Consider the following 15,558-nt stretch of genomic DNA (forward strand, 5'->3'; position numbering starts at 1 on the left):
TAAAAGAATGAAAATTTACATATGCTTCTCTCATAGACGGATTACCCTACAAATGACCCTCCATGCGCTTTAAATAGAAATCATGGACCAATCGGGTGTCAAGCCACGGATCAAGTGTCGGTAATACCGAGGAGAGAATGAACTGTCAGATCACTACATATCGTGACCCTCGGATTGTAAGTTACAAAATGTACAAGGTAAAGAAACACACTTTACCTAACTCTATACCTAACTCTATACTAGACCAAGTTGTACTTAACTATTTCCTATGTGTCGGAATATCGTAACACACTAGGGTTGGAGTTGGAAGGCATTATGACTATACCAAAAAGAGAATTTTCATAATTAGTAACTATTTTCCACTGCAATCCATTAGGTGGAGTCGAAATTGTATTTATAAAATGACAAATGCAATTTTCCTTTCCATATATTGAAGGGTTCATGATCTCCGCATGATTTTTCTCATCTAGGTTCGTTGCAACAGATGAATCTTTGATAGATAAAAATAAGTGTGAATAAGGTGACTGAGATTTTTCTAGAAATAATTCTCATATTTCTTCATGCCCTTGTAGCTATACCAAAGCTTTTGGTGTCCAACCACACTACAATTTGTTTTATTCATGTCTTCTCCATGGTCTAGAATATACTTCACTACCTCTGTCAATCCATCACTGATGGCAGCATGGACAGTTGTGTTCCCATCTCTATTTGTTGCATTTATATCTGCTCCATATCTTAGTAAATCATTCAACATATCCAAATCCCTATATTGTGCAGAAATGCAGAGGAAACTACCAACCATACCCTCCTAAAGATTGCACCATTGTCACAAAGTAATGTGGCAAAAAGTTTATGTTGGCCCAATATTGCTTACCACAGAGGAACACTTTCGACTTTATCTGTTAGTTTTATGAAATGTTAAATATAATCCCATCAATTATTCATTTTATTAATAGTGGCAATAGTTTGAAATTTAAAAAACATGATGATTTCACTGAACTTTAGAGAAAAAATTAGAACAAATTTTTATATTAACAAAAACACTGCCTAATTGGGAAAACAACTAATGAGTGCACGAGGGAGGGGAGAATATACCCTTTCTGATGATGTCTGCTCCATATATTAAAAGAAGGTTGACACAATCTTTAAAGCCATTTGTTGCAGAAATGTGCTTATAACAAAGAATAAAAAATAGAAAGTTTTAATCAGTTATCCCACTCATAGTAGTGTATGGCTTAAAATGAAAAGATGTACTTAAGTTAGGAATCACAAAAACATAAAGAAAGTTTTGTGAAGGCCATGAAACTCTACTGATCAAAATGAATTTTAGTTTTGAAATTTACCAAGGGTGTGCATCCATTGGTGTTTGATTCATTAGGATCCATCCCTCTTTTCAATAATTGCTCCATTAGAAGGGCATCCCCTATTGAAGCAACAGAACAGAGACTAAGAGGTGCATCCATTCTTCCTTTTGCTAGCAACTGATCTATCTCTTTTGAAAGTTGTCCAAAAGTTGGGTCCTTCAGTCGCTTCAATTGCTAGAGTCATATAAACACGAAGTTAAGTTTTCTTGCAATACTAACCAAGACATTACAATAATACATTTAATTGATCCTATTCCTAGAAAAACATATTATGGTAATTTCACTCAGCATATTTATCGTAAATCTTTCTTGCAAACCTTAAGAATATTGTTCATGATGCTCGTTCTATTTGCATTATCAAAGTGTACAATATTCATGAATCAATTGTGGTTCAATCACAAAAGTTGAGAAATCCTCTTTCTATGAATTGTGTATGGTTGTGGTCTATAACAAAGCACTCTAATGTCTCCGAAAACATCTCCGAGATGGGACTGCCCAAGAATCTGGAATGCAGTAGGAGAAAAGTTTACAATAAAGAAACCAACTGACTTAGTTTTGTGATTTCAAAACAATATATGTGCTACTAATGCCTAGGGTAAAACAAAAAATTCATTTGGACTGAGATATGTCATTTTTGCACTTCAAATTTTCCAATGTGACTAAAACATAAAATGAAACAAACGGTTGTCCCAAATTTATTTGTAGATGAGATGCATACATTCTAATATTCATGCTTATTATGTAATGAATCTCCTAACAAGAAAATACTAAGAGCATGAATAATCACATTAATTTAATAAAAATTAGCTTGCCTGCTCTGTTTTAACTTTTACCATTGTCTTTGTCTAGTAGTATGTCTTGAAAAATGAAACAAAATTTGAGTGTTATTGTAGCTCCACATTAGCATTTTCAACACTTTTTTGTAGTTATCTATTTGAAGACACATTCGGCAAAAGAAATAAAGTGAACCACCTAAAAGTTCTAAATTTTTTTACTTTATAACATTCAGAAAGATACCTACCACAACACCAGACACTTACACATAAACATTTGCGGGTGCTTCATTCATTAAAATGACATATTCCTTTGGGGGAAAGTACTCTGCCTTCATCTCTGAAACCTTCCAAGCATAGGGTGACTATTAGGTTATTTTTTCCTCAAAGTTGTTGTACTTAAGCCCACTAGCAAAGACAAAAAATAGGGTATCCTTATCATAATTAGGCAATACTTACCAGCTGGAAAACATGTTGGACACCTAACCCTCTATGGGTTAGTGTGGAAGCCAAATAGAAAACCTAAGTCCAAGAGACCTTGGGATGTGGAACCCAAAGCTCAAACCATGTACTATGAATGTATATTTTGTTAATAAAAAATGCACTCTCATGTTTTATCTTTCATATTTGTTGCTGCCAAGTGTGTGTTTAACATGGTATCAGAGCAGGCGATCTCTTACCCTGCTCAACTGTGAGCTACTTGTTTTCGGTGGCCTTTTTATACATGTCAATCCTGTATCTCTATTCTAGATTTCCATCTCTATCAAATCTCTGTTGTTGAATGAGTTGGTCGAGAGTTGAATATTATACCATACCTTGACTTTTGTGAACCACCCCAATACACTGCTCTCAGTACCTGTCAGTTTTTCCTATGTGCTGCCTCTCGAAGATATTCATGTCCATTATTCTTCATGTGTTCATTCTTGCCTGAACCTGAGCGTTTTCAATGTGCACTTGAGCTAACGCTCCATTAATTTGGCCTTTATCAGAAATCTATTTTCTTCTTGTTGTGAGGGACGTTTTCTATTATAGATTTTGCATTGGACAACAATTCGTCTGACCTTGTGCTGGCTGGCCTTCTCTTAGCGCTATTGATGTTATTCTCTATCTGCTCAACATCTTGAAACACCACCTCCCATACCACCATAAGCTGTTGCAGTTTGGTTAATGCCCGACCTATACCGCCTCCTCCGCCTACATTCGGTTGAACGTTGGATTGTCCTCTGGCAGCTTTTCCATTATGAAATTCTTTGTCTTACCTAACGTCTGTGGCTACTTCTCCGTGAAAACAAATTGGTAATGATGGAGTGAAAGAAATGCAGAGCAGTTTGAGGATTCACAAGAGTAGAGGTGGGATGGAATGTCATCTGTTGGCCTAGCTAGAGAGAATTAGGGAAGACGGGAATCCAAAGTACTCTTTCGAGAACCTGTCTCTCAGTATTGTTACTTGGTGCATGTGGATTCGTTGAATGGATTACCATCTGCTGGAAATGATATGTACTCTGCTCTGGAAGGAGGGATCAGGATGATTGGGGGACCATTGCAAATAATCACGGCCACAATATTCTCGCACGAAGGTTGGGAGGTCGAAGTAATGTCCCTTGCTAATACCTTGGGTTGTTCACATATCGTGCAGATGGTAATCACAATGGAGAACACCAAGTTGAGGGTGGATATACACTTGTTTGCCGATATTTTAAGATTGTGTGGCCATCCAGGTCATGCAGTGGACCGATGAAACGGAAAACATAGTATTCCTGTCTTCAGGAAAAATAACATCGCACTGGTTTTGTTCATAAGTGTATGCCTCCTTTTATCTTGACAACGTCTAAGTTGGCTTAGTTCCTGTTCAAATTTGAGTTGTCACCTACGCGAAATCTTGAGTGTGAAACCCCTTCACTATATGATCAGTGCGTTGATGAGTATGGCTTTATGGTCTTGAAGCTCCTCGGATTGATTCTTGCAGCAAGGATTCTTATCACTGTTAGCACCGTGGGCAAGCTCGGCCCCATATCTCATCATCCGCCCCATATCTCATCATCCCGAAGGGCCCTCTGGCCTTGGTCTTGACATCGTAAGTCCCATCGTTGTGCCATGTGATTCGAACCATGATCAGCGCACAGTTCTTCTCTGCAATGAGAGCTCGGAACTTCCTCTTGCATTTGTCAAGGGCAGCCTTGTACTCCTCGCTTACAGTGGGATAAACCTTCACCATGGTGTCTTCACCTGCAAATGACCCACAAAATTCCTTTGGAGAGAGCTGAGAGACTCGAACTAGGATCTATTGTTTGCAAATATGACAGAGCTACTTCAGTGGAATGATCTGTATGGTGAAGGAGGTTCAAGGCAGAAAAAAAGGCACATAGTTATTTTATCTAGGCAAGGTATGTACATAAACAGTAATTACAAATTGGCCTGGACTCTTATTATTACTTATGAAGGTGGTCCTTTGGCAGCCTTTTCAAGTGGAATGTATCCAATACCAAAGTTCCATCTGCATGCCATGTATAATAGTGTTTTTCTTACTGGTTCTCGGAATTTAGTGTCCGATCTAATTTTTGGACATTTTCACTAGTGGGCTTCACATTATAATCGACCAGGAGATGATCTCATTTTGGAAAAATCCATAATGATCAATTAGTGTTCCTCGCATCCTCATTGTGCCTTGAATGATCGACTTAAGTTATATATTACTGGTAAAATAATCTTGTTGTTCAAGATTGATTAGGGACAGTTGAATATCCTCTACGTCGTTTCCATAGTGGTTCTTGTGAGTTTTATTCTCCATTGTAATCGCACCTTTTTGTATTCTTGGAATCGGTCTTGGCTGAATCCATTATATGTTGTGTATTCACTTCATTATATTGGTATAACTTAGTTCATGTCAAAATATCTTGCATTGTATAATAATCTGACAAGAACACTTGATGGTTCGTTAAGCTGGGTCAAACAATGGAGTTGCCAACATGCATAAGAGTTGCAGTGTCGAATGAACTTAGAGAGAAAGGTTATTCGAGTGGAGAAAAGGCCCTAGCAATCCTCAGTAGAAGAGCATTTTAAAGTTGTCTTTGACATCATATTCATAGTTGAGTTGCTTATAGGTGAAGGAGAACCATATTTTTGGAGATAGTATTTCCTATTAAAACAATCAATTTGATAAGCCCTTTTGTAGCTTGAGTCTATTATTGAAGAACAATCCTTAAAATATTCATCACCAATTTCCCATTTTATTTCTCTGAGCATTATCATTTTGTACTGCAACAAATTGGTGTTTACTATTTTTTATTGGCATATTGTTCTGGTGCAGAATTGCAACAACATTGTGCATTTGGTTTCTTAACACTTTTCCCATTTGTTTGGTTGAATAATGGTGAAAATTCATGGCTTATTGGAGTTACTGAAAACTATAATAAGGTCCACTGCTAACAGCACAGTCAAAATTAACAAAGCCTCTCTTTCAGACATTCAAACATGTATGCAAAATGCACATGAAAAGATAGAGTTTCTGCAGCTAGAATCACAACTACAACAAGAGGAGTTACAGAAGTATCGTCATGATTCTGAACTTGTTTCTGTTCAGAACAATTCTCCTTTTGAATAAGAAATTGACTCCCATCAACATGCAGAAAATAATGAGGACAGTAAAGTTGAGGCTGATTCAAGATCAGATGTGAATGCAGATTTAGAAGTCCAGCCTACACTTCCCAAGCCAATCATCAGACCTTGGGAAGAGCTTCTCCACAACAAGCACAAAACTTGCCTTGGATATGACAAGGACATGTCCTTTCATATTCCAGACTACTCCAAGCCAATCCAATTTCAAAGTGTTGGATTTCTTCAAGACGGTTCATCTTCACCTCCTCCTCATGACAGTTCACCTTCAGGTGTTCCAGATTCTACCCCTCTTCCATAGCAACATCAACAACAACATATTGTGAAATGCCAACAGTGTGACCGAGTTGGCCATCTAAAAGATCACTATTTTGATCTTCATCCATGTAAGCATTGTCATAAAACCAATCATTCTTCAAATAGATGCTTCAAAAACAAACCTCCTGCAAGAACAAAGATTCATCTTGGATGGATCGCTTCTTGGCAATGGGCATCAACAGTCAAGAAGATATTTCAGTCACATGTCAGAACTTGTTCAAAAGTATTGAAGAGTCTTGCAGTTGAGTTTTCTCCATCATCTCACCTTGTATCTCATAGGGGGGAAATGATGGTCATCTACAAGCTTCAAAGCCACATCAAGCGAGCGTGAGACACAACCTGTCACACCAGTTTTAGAGTTGTAGCCAGAGACAAAGATGCTTGTGAGCATGCCTTCAGTCGGTAATCTGGGAGACTTCCTCTAGGAGAAGACTTGAGCTTCTTGCGAGTTTAGGAAGAATCCAGGAATAGAGTTGGGGATGCCTCCTCTAGCAGAAGACTTCATCTTCTTGCGAGACTTGGAAGAGTTCCAGGAATTACATTAAGCATTCCATAGTTGTTGGTCATCCTTAAACCATCATAGGTTGAGACTTCCCTTTTCAGGTTGAAGTCCTCCGTTTATGCGGTGTGAGACCTCCCTTTCATGGTTGAAGGTTTCCCTCTTCAAAACATGAGGAACACTTCCTCTAGTAGAAGACTTGAGCTTCATGCCAGAATTGGAAGAGTTCTGGGAACTGCACTATTCGTTCCAGTGTTGGTGGTCATCCTTAAACCACCACCCTTTATACCAACATTTCAGAGAGCACATTCAGCCTAGTGTTGCCATGCATTTTTGCACATTCTATATTACAACTCTTTTCTTGGACTCATACATAACCCTTCGGAATAAGGGGGGGAATGTTGGACACCTAATCCTCTATGGGTTAGTGTGGAAGCCGAATAGACAATCTAAGTCCAAGAGACCTTGGGATGTGGAACCCAAAGGTCAAACCATGTACTACAAATGTATATGTTTTGTTAATAAAAAATGCACTCTCATGTTTTATCTATCATATTTGTTGCTGCCATGTGTGTGTTTAACAAAACAAAATCATGTGACACTCCTTGGAAAAGATACGCTTTATCAACAATAGGAGAAACCAAGATGTTTGCAATGCTTGTACAAATGGCCTTCAGAAGATCATTTAATGTTTCTTCTTGTTGCAATCCCTCTTGTCTTAAATTTCAAGCACATATGTGCCAACATTTGATCTTGCAATTGTTGTGGCAGCTGATTCCTAAAAGAAAATCTTGAGGCTACCTAAATTGTGTCCTTTTGCAAGCAAAATGAAAATCAAATCCTCATATGACGTAGCATTTTTGCATCGAAAAGAGAGAATATGTAAGTATAACTTTTCTATACACAATTCTATTAAAAATATATTCCTTACAAATTTCATGGTCTGGCTTGTGCCATGTACAATTAAGTTTGTCATGTTTCCTATCAAGTATGCAGTGAAACCCAAACTAAATAATATGTAGATGATATCAAATATCATTTCTCTCGTATTTTCCGCATGCAGGTCTCCACATCCAACACTGGTCAGAGTGGTAATGGAAAAATGGATTGTAGTAATACAACGAATCCAAAGGCTTTGTTTCATAAAATGTGGAAATGCAGCACCAATCCATGTCCTACTTGGATCATGATATCTAGAAGCAAGCATATATGAAAGTCATCCAACGGAGTGAATTTCAAAAAAGTGTTACCTGCACAGTTAAGCAAATATGGTTTCAGATTCATTATGTTGATAAATATTATTTGAAATTAAATATTTCCTTCCACAAAATTCAAGCAAAATGAAATTGTTGGTGTTAACTTACACAAACAAGCTTAACATAGCGTGTCAAGAAATAGTTGAGTCAGATATTCTTCTCTAGTCTTGAGAAAAGATCACTTAAATGCCAGAGGCACAACATATTAAAAGCACTGAAAGTTATCCCAAGTTTCACTATGAATACTAGACTAGTTGCCTGAAAGGGTAGTGTTGAACATACATCAAGTATAAACCATGTGCCACTATACCTATGTCACTAGGGAATATGATGAGATAGTGCTTTATGGACAGTGAAAGTTATATTTATTGTATGTTTCAATCATAGTCCATGAAAGAATGACACTAATCATCTACTCCATGGATTTGAAAATTGAAAAATCAACTAGCCATTTAGCAAGCAAGAAATTTCCAAGACTTTTGAGATTAAGACCCAATCAATAATCAAGATCCACCTAATTCACTAATGTAAAAAATTTACATTTCATTAAACACTAAATTCATTTTAATAAAAAACACTCAAATTTAAAATGATATCTCTCTATAAAAGACAAGCTTCCATTTAACCAAGGGTTTGGTGGGAATGTTTGGAACCTTCTCATATGTGGAGATATATTGAAGCCTTGGCCCACACGCAGAGGCATATTTGAACCAACATCAGCCAATGACTTATTATAACTTATTATATAAGTAATGCAAAAATGACCTCCTTAATAAAATGAATGAAGCAATGATCGGCTTTGCTAAATGGAATGATCATCTTAAAATGCCCATATATGTGCCCAACGCATCCAATGCATATACCAATTCAAAAAATGCACCTTGTGGAGAGCACCACACATGGATGCACATATCACAAATAAACTTCCGTCTTCATTCCACCAACGCACATACTAGAGTAGAACATGGCCATATGGAATGGTCTTGAACACAGAGTTTTAATTGACAGCAAGCAACTTTAATTACCAACGCACTAGAGTTTCGACTAACGTACATACTAAGCAACGCACTATAATCAACACTTCAACCATTCACCATCATACATAAAAAGTCATTATGGCGTGCACCATTCCAACGAGCTTGACTTCCAGGTTCCAACCAATGCTAACAAAGTGCTCAAAGCAGAGAGAACATTCAACGCAGCTCCGGAAAGTATACAAGGTCAGTACTTCACCCTCGGATCCCAACAAAAATGACCAGCATTCATACCACATATACCACACAACATTTAACAATATATCATGACAGAAACTACCCACAAAGAAAATATCATCGTTCAACCAAATGCATAGGGGATTGGTTCTAAGAAGAGAAACCAACACTTAATAAAAGGACCAGCGCACATATTTTGAACAACACACCAATGCACAGGTTTCAAGAGAGGCTAGGATAGCTCAACATTCCATCGCATATTTCAACTTCAACACACAATCTTAGGTATAGTCGAAATCACTCAGTGCATCAAAACCAAGCCAAGCTCAATGCAAATAGTTCAATGCACAGTACAGGAGACTTCATTCCAACGAATTCACATTAAAGAATACACCAGCACATACCATGGTCATATACCCCAACATATACCAACACTCCAACTCACATATAACACTAGTCCTTCACCAATGCAGCAACCAACACGAACACGCAACTTTAAAACTCTTCAACTATAAGGTTAATAAATCTATTTCTGCAGAATCTTCACTCAACTTTCATAGTCAAATAACCAAACTTTTCACCTGCGAGAACAACATTTTGTGAATGGCTAATTTGAAGTTCTTCTGTAGCGCTCGAACTTCGAATATTATAGGAAATCTTAACTCGTGAAATTATGAGTTCATATATAAAATAAATACTTACCACCAATTTTCAGTAGCTCCTGAATTGCATTTGGAAAGAGTATCACTTTCCCTAGTTTCTTATTTGCTTTGATGTAAATTGCCTGATGCATGTGGATCGTCACTCTTCTAGGAAGACAAAGGTTTGTCCAGCAGGAACACTTAATTGGATGATTGGTGGCACTAACACTAGGATTGGTTTTGGAAGGCATTTTGACTATACCGAAAAGATAATTGTCAAAATTAGTAACCATTTTCCTCTGCAATCCATTAGGTGGAGTGGAAATTATATTTATAAAATGATGAATGCCATTTTCCTTTGCATATCTTGAAGGGTTCGGATCTCCCATGATTTTTCTCATCTAGGCTCGATGGGACACTTGAATCTTTGATAGATAAACATAGGTTTGAATACGTTGACTAAGATTTTTCTGGAAATAATTCCTATATTTCTTCATGCCCTTGATGCTCTACCAAAGCTTTTGGTGTCCAACCCCACTACAATCTATTTTATTCATGTCTTCTCCATGGTCCAGAAGATACTTCACTACCTCTGTTAATCCATCACTGATGGAAACATGGAGGTTTGTGTTCGCATCTCCATTTGTTGCATTTATATCTGCCCCATAACTTAGTAAATCGTTCAACAGATCCAAATCCTTATTTTGTGCAACATTGCAGAGGAAATTGCCAAAAATACCATACTGAACATTTGCACCCTTGTTATAAAGTAATGTGGCAGCAGTTTATGTTGGCCCAATATTTCTTCTCACAAAGAAACATTTCCTTCGTCATCTGTTAGGTTTATGAAATGTTAAATATAATCTGGTCAAATTATTCATTTTATTAACGGTGGCAACAGTTTGAAATTTAAAAAAGACGTTGATTTCACTAAACTTTAGAGAAAAAATTCGAACAAATGTTTATATTAACAAACACACTGCTTGATTGGGAAAACAACTAACGAGCACATGAGGGAGGGGAGAATATACCCTTTCTCTTGACATCTACTCCATATTCTAAAAGAAGGTTGACACAATATTTAAAGCGATTTGCTGCAGCAATGTGCTGATAACAAAACAAAACAAAATAGGAAGTTTTAATCGGTTATCCCACTCGAAGCAATGTATGCTTCCAAATGGAAATATGTACTTAAGTCATGAACCACAAAAACATAAAGAAAGTGTTGTGAAGACCATGAAACTCTACTCATCAAAATGCATATTAGTTTTGAAATTTACCAAGGGTGTGTAGCCATTGTTGTTTAATTCATTAGGATCCATCCCTCTTTTCAATAATTTCTCCATTAGAAGTGCACCCCCTATTGAAGCAACAAAATAGTGACTAGCAGGTACATCGATTCTTCCTTTTGCTAGTAACTCATCTATCTCTTTTGAAAGTTTTCTAAATGTTGGGTCCTTCAATCATTTCAATTGTTAGGGTCATATAAACATGAAGTTAATTTTTCCTGCAATACTAACCGAGACATTACAATAATACATTTCATTGATCCTATTCCTATAAAAACCTATTATGGTAATTTGACTCGGCATATTTATCGTAATTATTTCTTGCAAACCTTAAGAAGGTTGTTCATGATGCTTGTTCCATTTGCATTATTAAATTGTACAATATTCATGAATGAATTGCGGTTCAGTCGCAAAAGTTGAGAAAACCTCTTTGTATGGATTGTGTATGGTTGTGGTCTATAACAAAGCACTCCAACGTCTCCAAAAACATTTTCGATATGGCACTGCCCAAGAATTTGGATGGCAGTGGGAGACGAGTTTACAATAAAGAAACCAGCTGACTTAGTTTTGGGATTTCAAAACAATATATGTGCAACTAATGCCTGGGGTAAAACAAACAAGTCATTTGGAATGAGATATGTCATTTCTATACTTCAAATTTTCCAATGTGACTAAAACATAAAGTGAAACAAACGGCTGTTCAAAATTTATTTGTAGATGATACACAAACATTCTAATATCCATGCTTATTATGTAATGACTCTCCTAACAAGAAGATACTAAGAGCATGAATAATCACTTTCATTTAATAAAAAATAGCTTTTCCTGCTATGTTTTACCCTTGTCTTTGTCTACTAGTATGTCCTACAAAAATGAAACAAAATTTCAATGTTATTGTACCTTCACATCACTATTTACAACACTTTGTTGTAGTTCTCTGTTTGAAGACACATTCGGCAAAATAAATAAAGTGAAACACCTAAAAGTTCTAAAATTTTAGACTTTGTAACGTTCAAAAAGATACGTTCAACAACACCAGATACTGGCACATAAAAATTTGCGGGTGCTTCATTCATTAAAATGACATCATCCTTTGGGGGAAAGTACTCTGCCTTCATCTCTAAAACCTTCCAAGCACAAGGTGACTATTAGGTTATTTTTTCCTCAAAGTTGTTGTACTGAAGTCCACTAACAAAGACAAAAAATAGGGTATCCTTACCATAATTAGGCAGTACTTAACAGCTAGAAAGGAAAATCATGTGACACTCCTTGGAAAATATACGCTTTATCAACAATAGGAAAAACCAAGAAGTTTTCAATGCTTGTGCGGATGGGCTTCGGAAGATCATTAATGTTTCTTCTTGTTGCGTATATGTGGCAACATTTGATCTTGCAATTGCAGTGCCAGTTGATTCGTAAAAGAAAATCTTGAAGCTGCTTGAATTGTGTCCCTCTGCAATCAAAATGAAAGCCAAATCCTCATATGAAATAGAATTTTTGCATTGAAAAGAGAGAATATGTAAGTATAAATTTTCTATACACAAATCTATTAAAAATATATTCCTTAAAATTTCATGGTCTGGGTTGTGCCATGTACAATTAAATTTGTCATCTTTCTTATGAAGTATGCAGTCAAACACAAATTAAATAACCTAGAGACGATATCAAATATCATTTCTCTCGTATTTTTAGCATGTAGGTCTCCCAATCCAACAGTGGTCAGAGTTGTAATGGAAAAATAGATTGTAGTCATATAGTCAATCCAAAGGATTTGTTTCATAAAATGTGGAAATGCAACACCAGTCCATGTCCTACTCGGATCATGATATCTAGTAGCAAGCAGATATGGAAAACATCCAACATAGTGAACCACAAAAAGTGTTACTTTAACAAGTGAGCAAAGATGGTTTTAGTTTCATTATGTTAGTGAATACTATTTTCCATTAAGTACTTCCTTCCACTAAATTCAAGAAAAATGAAATTGTTGGTGTTAATTTACACAAACAAGCTTAAAATAATTTGTGAAAAAATAGTTGAGTCGGATTTTCTTCTCTAGTCTTAAGAATAGGGCACTGACCTGCCTTAAACGCCAGATGCACAACATATTAAGAGCACTAAACCCTAACCCAAGTTTCCTTGTGAATATTAGAATAGCTGCCTGAAAGGGTATTGTTGAACAGACATGAAGTATGAACCATGTGCAAATATGCATGTGTCACCAAGGAAGTTGATGAGATAGTGCTTTATGGAGAGTGAAATTTCTATTTATTGTAGGTTTCATGCATATTCCATGAAATAATGACACTAATAATCTACTCCATGGTTTTGAAAATTGAAAAATCAACATCCATTTAGCAATCAAGAAATTTTCAAGACATTTGAGATTAAGACCCAATCAATAATCAAGATCCACCCAATCCACTAATGTAAAAACTTTACATCTAATTAAACACTAAACTCATTTTCATAAAAGGCACTTCACTTTTAAATGAAATCTCTCTATAAAATGCAAGCTTCCATTTAACCAAGGGTTTGGATGGAATGTATCAAACCTTCTTGTTATAGATCCATTTTGGCACATCACTCCCAACATTTAGATTAGTACTATTAGGGCTCCTCAAACCCTAATCAAGTTGCTACATGCCCTAGACAAGTCATCACTTTGAATGCCTCCTTCCCTGAAAGTTTCCTGGCGTGAAGCCCTCTAGAAATGCCTCCTTGAGGGATCAATGCAGCCTTGGTGATCCAGGTGGATATTGGTGGCCACCTGCCAAGTCCACTTAGACCCCTACCATTGTTTCTTTCAGCTTTTCAGTTTCCTTAATTGTAGCACAATTTACTATTTTTAGCAATTTTTCAGGTCCTAAACTTCCGGAGCCGTTTTGAGGCCCTAAAGGACGTTTTTTTTTGGGAAAATTGGGAGCAACATGGGTCCTTGGACCGATGTTGTTCTTCCCAAAGTTGTAGTTCTCGGATAGATCTTTCTAACGAGATATTGTACACGTCAAACAAAGATCGCATGCCAAAGTTATGACCCCGAGAAGTTGATGTTCCAATTTACCCAAACGGAGCCCACAGTTTGGCGTTTCATCTTCTAGGGTTATGTTTTTGGATGTTTACGGTTTTCCATTGTTTCTCAATAATAAAAGGCCTTCGAGCTTCATTGTAACATAGTTTAGAGGCATGTAGCCACCACATCTCTTCTTAGAGATAAGCTACCATCGCCCTAACTGTTTATTTCCATTTTTTTGTTTGTAAGCATATCTCAGTATTTTACATTAATGAAATGAAGTATTATTTCCGCTGTATCTTTGTGTTTATGGTTATCTCTATAATTTGTTTTGTTCCTGTTTGAATCCAGATCAGTGGTATTAGAGCGGTCTATTTTTTTCTCTGTTTTTCTTTGCATGTCCCCAATGAGGTCGAGATATAAGGAGTTAGAGCTTGAAATGTTTGAACCTTTGCAAGACCAGCCTCACAAAACACAACGGCCTCCCATGGCGAATGAAATGAAAGATGAGGGAGCAGGAGATCCTATCAAAATCTTGCTCGAAGAAGCCCTCAAGCGACAAAGGAAAGCGGTGATGGAAAACTTTTCCCAGATCCTTCAGCAGCTACCCAGGCACGACGCATCGGCTTCCCACAGTTATTATGGAAACTCCACACCATTTAAGGTACAAGTTAATTTTGAAATCCCCATATTCAAGGGTCAGATAGATGCAAATGTCGTCAATAAATGGTTAAATCTGCTAGAGGGTTATTTTTTTGTTCATAATTTTTCCAGTCGAGAAAAGATTATTTTCGCTCTTCTCAAAGCAGCCCCCCACGTCAAGGACTGGTGGGAAACCTACTGCGAGCAGAAGGATGAAAGTACCGGCTCACTATTTTCAGCCACACCCACCTAGAATTCATTCCGGGATGCCATCAAGGAGCAGTGCTACCCTGTCGAAAGCTATGAGGATCAATACATAAAGTGGACCACAGTGTGGAAGGGAAGGGACCAAGACGTGCCAGAGTTTACCAATATTTTCCATACCCTTCGCACAAGTACATCTAGGAAGAAATAGAATTCCCGAACATCTCCTCGCTTGGCATGGCATACCGATATGCCTTCAAGGTCGAGCAAAAGTTTAAACAGAAGAAGCGAGAATTTGGATCTGCAAATCCGAAGCAAGGGAAAGGTGCCCTCAAATAGCAGAACAAAGGGAAAAGCCAAGGAAGGGTGGCCCAAGACAACCCACCAAAGCTGCAAGCAAAGAACAGTACCGCAAAGCCAAAAAAGGACACAAGAAAATGGTGTGAGTTCCATAAGAGCTCCACTCACAACACAAGTGAGTGTCAGGCCAAGCAATCACTAGTGGCTGAGCTAAACGTTTCAGAAACAGATGCATGTTCCGACTCTAAGTCCAAAAGTGACAAGAGGAATGACAAAGGGAAGCAGATTATCGATGCGGAGCCCAATGCTACCATTTCCACCACGAAGATCCAGAAGGATGAACCCGAAGATCCAGAGGAGGAGCATCTCTTCCACTCCCAGATGTAGGTAAAGGGATCCCCGCTACAGTTCATTGTCGAAAACAGGAGCCAAAAGAACC

General features: G+C 37.3%; 2 pseudogenes; both read right to left on the reverse strand.

Annotated features, from left to right (window-relative positions):
* Positions 1-535: 535 nt before the first annotated feature.
* Positions 536-9,446, reverse strand: LOC149244494 (potassium channel AKT1-like; annotated as a pseudogene).
* A 2,431-nt stretch (positions 9,447-11,877) lies between these two features.
* The window catches only part of LOC149244495 (potassium channel KAT2-like), a 29,010-nt pseudogene continuing 25,329 nt past the window's right edge, over positions 11,878-15,558 (reverse strand).

This window comes from Pinus tabuliformis, chromosome 8, assembly GCF_031772625.1.
Source record: "Pinus tabuliformis cultivar Carrire ecotype Pingquan chromosome 8, CPIR1, whole genome shotgun sequence".
In the NCBI taxonomy this organism is placed as follows: Eukaryota; Viridiplantae; Streptophyta; class Pinopsida; order Pinales; family Pinaceae; genus Pinus; species Pinus tabuliformis.